Raw genomic sequence first — 4,825 nt, forward strand, 5'->3', positions numbered from 1 at the left:
AATTATTGAGAGACATCATCGCATGGGCGGAGCAAAGGAAGGTACCATTAATGCTTGTCAATTTAGATTTGGAAAAAGCATTTGATAGGGTGTCCCATGATTTTTTGTGGCTGATTTTGGAGAAGATGGGGTTTGGGCCGATCATGATTGACTGGCTAAAGACCTTGTACAGCGAGGTGGGCAGTAGGGCTGTTATAAATGGTTGGCTGGGCAACCTAGTGAGTCAGAAGGCGGGGGTGAGACAGGGCTGCCCTCTCTCCCCTTTGTTGTTTGCAATTTATATGGAGCCTTTTGCGGCGGCCATTCGAGCTGAAAAGGGAATAGATGGTTTGATACTGCCAGGCAGTGGGGGAGAGAGGGTTAAATTGACAATGTATGCAGACGACGTGACCCTTGTAGTGGACTCAACTTTCAGCCTAAAAGTTGCCTTGGAAGTTTTTAAAACCTTTGCGAGGGCATCTGGGGCAGCTCTTAATGCGAGCAAAAGTCTAGTCAAGACCTTCGGCCCCTGGGATGCGACGCAACAATGGTTTGGGGGTTTTAAACTGTGCACAGGACCTTTTAAAGTCCTGGGAGTGGACTTTTTGCGAAGAGGTTCAGGAGGCCACAACTGGGGTTCCAGGATAGAGAAGGCAAGGAGGAAGATGGGGCTGTGGACCAAGCTAAAATTGACCTTGGTGGGTAAAATTTTAGTATTAAAAGTAGACATACTGCCTCTTTTCGTCTACTTGGTGTACGTGTACCCCTTGCCGCCAAGGTACAGACGACTTCTGGTCGGCGAAGTCTTCCGGTTTGTATGGGGTGGCAGATACGAGTATGTCAAGCGTGTGGATATGGTCCGGAGGCTGGAGCAGGGGGGTAGGGAAGTTCCAGACTTTCCATTGAAGCTTGATTGTATATATGTTTCCAACTTATGTCTAGCTTTGGGTTCCCCTATAGAACACGCATACCAGTACTTTGTACGCTTCTGGTTTGCACAGTTTATGACAGTTTTGACAACATGGTCTAACTCAGTGCCGCATGGAAACGATCTGCCCTGGTATTATAGACATGCTAAACTGTGGGTGGCAAAGTACTGGGACCGGCAGGACACAACAACAGTGCTGAGCCATAGAAAATTATACCAACAACTGATAGAGACCACTAAATCCCCTCCTGAACAGAGAAAGAAAGCAGACGTGTGGACCAGGATCCAGCCGCGAGGCTTGGATCACAGACTGATTGACCTCAACTGGAAGGTGGCATGGGGTAGGCTACCGGTGAGAGAGGTACTTTATAAGCACAAGCTGACAAAAACCTATACATGTCCGCGAGAAGGATGTAAGGCTACAGAGTCAATAAGACATGTTTTTATCGATTGTGTCTTTGTGCAAAAGGTATGGATGAAATGTCAGCGTTTTTTTTATCTTTTAGACGGATCTTTCAGAGTCACAGCATCGGTTGTTTTGTACGGGATTAAAGGGGGGGCCAAGAAGGGCAGTCTTCAGTTTTTGTTTTGGCTGTTAATAAGCCTTGTCAAATCGGAGGCGTGGGAGGCGCGGGATGTTTTAATTAAAAAGGGGAAAGAAAGATCAGCGCAAGGGGTTTACCAGAAGGTGCTGAATGACATTAAAGGGCGCATACAGAGGGACGTGCAAAGATGGGGCTATCATGCGGCCCGGGAAAGGTGGAAGGGTTTGGTTTTGCTTTAACGTTTTTCATGAGTATTTGTGTTGGGTTTGATCTTGTGAATAATGTAAATGGACGTTTTTGTTTCTTGTCTTTTCTGTTATGATTGATTTGTTTTCTGTTTTTCTATTTTTGCATTAAAAACAAAAAAAAATCTGTTCTTATCAGTTTAATATCTGATACGTCCCCCATCGGGGGACCACATATTAAACGGATTTTTGGAACAGGGAGCTGGATCAGGAGCTTGCTCCGTCCTCTCCACGCATCGGCCCGGTATTGCAGCGCCTCCGGGAGCGGTGCACCACCTTCTCTCAGCGGTGAAAAGACAGACGTAGCTAGCGAGCGAGCGAGCGAGCGAGCGAAGTGGACTGGAGCTCCTTCTTCTCGGGTCTCGTCTCTCGTCCGTCGTCCATCTGTGTGTCTCTGTGTCCGCCTCTCTCTCGCCCTCTCCGTTCCCGTGCTCCCTCTGTGCGCTTTCCCGCGTCTCGACTCTCTGGGCAAGCAGGCCGGCCCCCTTTTCGGCTGCCGTGCGTTTTCCCTCCAAAAAACTTAGGTTTTTCAGCCTTTTCCCAGGGAGGCAGGCGTGGCTTGCTTGCTTGCTTGCTTGCTTGCTTGCGTGCGTGCGTGTCCGTGTCCGTCCCTGCAGGCGGGCCCTTTTCGACAGCTGGGCGTTTTCCCTCCAAAAAACTTAGTATATCCACATTTTCTTTCTTTTTTTTTCGGCAGGCAGGCAGGCAGGCAGGCAGGCAGGCAGGCAGGCGTGTGTGCGTGCGCGCGCGTCCCCGTCCCTCCCTCCGGAGAGAGAGCTGCCCCTTGCCTCTGCCCGCAGGTGCTGGCGCTCGGCTTTCGCTTGCAGCCGGTTGGGCACAGCTGCTGCCGGTGGGAGGGGCCTAAGCTAAGGAGGCCGGGCGGCTGGCGCCCCCTGCGGCTGGCGCCCCCTGCGGCTGCGGTCGTTGTCGGGCCGTTGACAGAAGATCAAAGAGCAGGGCCCCCGCCCGGGACTGGCAGGAAGGCAGCCAGGCAGGCAAGAGAGAGGGGGAGCAGAGTCCCGCTTTGAGGCCTCTGGCTGCAGGGAGGCCGGCAGCTGCGCGGGTCCCGGGCTCCAGAGGAGTCGGCCTGCGCCACTGTGCGCCAGCGGAACGCCCGCGCGTCGCTCCGCGCCTTTGTGGGCATCGCTTCTCGGCCTTTTGGCCAAGATCTGAGGATACGTGGCTTGACCGCGGTCTGACGGCTTGCCAGAAGTACGGGAAGGGCGGCGGCGGCGGCGGAGCGGTGGACGGTTGCTGGGGAGAGGACTTGGAGGGAAGGAGACGCTACCGGTGGAGGAGTCCAGTCTTTGGAGGAACATCAGCGGGGAACACCATCGAGCCACCACTGGAATCGCTCTGGGTTGAGCCCAGGGGGTGAAGGTGGGGCTCCCAGATGACATCTACAACCGGTAGGATGGCGTCGAGGATGGCGACCGGACCTTCATTGTCCCGTGAGGGACAAATGAAGGACACGGTGCGCTTTGTCTTGAAAGAGGAAGGAGATAGAGAAGGTTGGATGGTCAGGAGTGTCTTCGAGAAGGCCATTTTGGGCAAGATCTTGGGCGTGAAGAAGGAGAACGTGTTATGCCTGCAGGATTTTTACTGGAAAGGCACGTACGATATTACTCTGCATTCTAGTAATCTTTGCGACGAGTTTTGGGCCAAGACTCAAAGTTTAAAAGATCAGGCACCTCTTGATAAGTTTCATATTGAGCCACTATTTGCAAGAGAATTACGCACTCTGACTGTGCATTTGTTCAACCCTCGTGTGCTTGAGGAGGACATTATGACTTTTTTGAGGCGGTTTGTTGACGTACAGGGGGCAGGCAGGAAGATAATCGACGCCGAAGGATACTGGACAGGGAAAAGATCATATGCAGTGCGCCTGAGGTCTAACCCCGGGGCAGAAGGGGGACTGTTACATCCGCCCGCCTTCTTCTCCATTGGGGCAAACCGTGGTTCCATGTATTATCCCGGTCAACCATTAACGTGTCGGAACTGTGGCGGGCACGGACATTTTCAGACTGAATGCAGAGAAGTAGCATGTAGGAGGTGCAGAAAGATGGGCCACCTGGCGAAGGATTGTAATAGCGCCCTAATGTGTAATCTTTGTGGGGCTACAGGGCATGTATTTAAAGACTGTCCAAAAAGAGCCAGAAGTTTTGCTGATATAGTCAAAGAGAAAAACTTACCTGCCAAGGACACAGGTGGTGGTGCGGCAGATGCCTGGCGACGGTCTGGGGGACCCCAAGAGGGAGGAAGACCTGCGGGAAAGGAGCAGATGATTAGACCAGCCGTAAGAGCAACGAGAGATGACGACCCATCAACATCCCACGGAGCAGGTGAATCACGCATCCCGGAAGAAAATGGCAGAACAGTGGCTAAAGGACAAGCGGAACAGGAGGGCTGGACAATAATGCAGACTCGGAGGAAAAGATTGACTGGGAGGGGTTTGGGGGGAGTAAAATTGTGTCAAGAAAATAGGTACAGTGCTCTTGTAGATCTTGATGAGGGGGAGGTGTGTAGTAATGTTATGAGAAGGTTACCAGGTGGGGGGGCGGACGAAGGTGAGGGTGTGATGAGTGAGGATGGAGATGGTAGTGAGAGTGATTGCGGTGTGTCTGGTGTGGTGGCTGGGAAAGCTAACAAAGACAGGACCAAAAACATACAAGAAAAAGGAAAGGGCAGAAAGAAAAAGAAGGTGTCCCAGAGGCCAAAGATTCCTGAGCCCACAGGGGACGCTCAGAAACGTGAAAGACCAGTCTCTAGTGAGGACAGTGATTTTATTGAAGGGAAAAGAAGCAAGGAGGAGGAGATGGCCTGGCTTATTGATTTCGACTCATCCCTCCAAACTGTTAATGTTCAAGGTGAGGCAATCGGCGGTTTAGCTAAGGAAGGGGACAAGGGGGAGGAGAAGGGGTTAGAATGGGATAAGGTTAATGAGGGGGAGGAAGACAAGGGAGGAGGGGAGGGGGAGGAGCTATCCAGATCCTTTGTAGAAGAGACAAGTTTAGAGACACATTCTCTGGAAGGATTAGGTATCTCTTCCTTTATTAATATGAGTCCAATTAGTTCAGTAGAGGGTCAAACTCCAGAACCAGTTTTCGAGGCAGAAGGTTTTAGTGAGG

The 4,825-nt window shown here is 51.8% G+C and overlaps 1 non-coding gene across 1 annotated transcript; it reads left to right on the forward strand.

Annotated features, from left to right (window-relative positions):
* Positions 1 to 1,785: 1,785 nt before the first annotated feature.
* LOC138223367 (U2 spliceosomal RNA) lies at positions 1,786 to 1,975 on the forward strand. Its single transcript, XR_011181815.1, has one exon. It is a non-coding gene; the product is annotated as a U2 spliceosomal RNA (small nuclear RNA).
* Positions 1,976 to 4,825: the final 2,850 nt, after the last annotated feature.

This window comes from Lepisosteus oculatus, chromosome 16 (genome assembly GCF_040954835.1).
Source record: "Lepisosteus oculatus isolate fLepOcu1 chromosome 16, fLepOcu1.hap2, whole genome shotgun sequence".
NCBI lineage: Eukaryota > Metazoa > Chordata > Actinopteri > Semionotiformes > Lepisosteidae > Lepisosteus > Lepisosteus oculatus.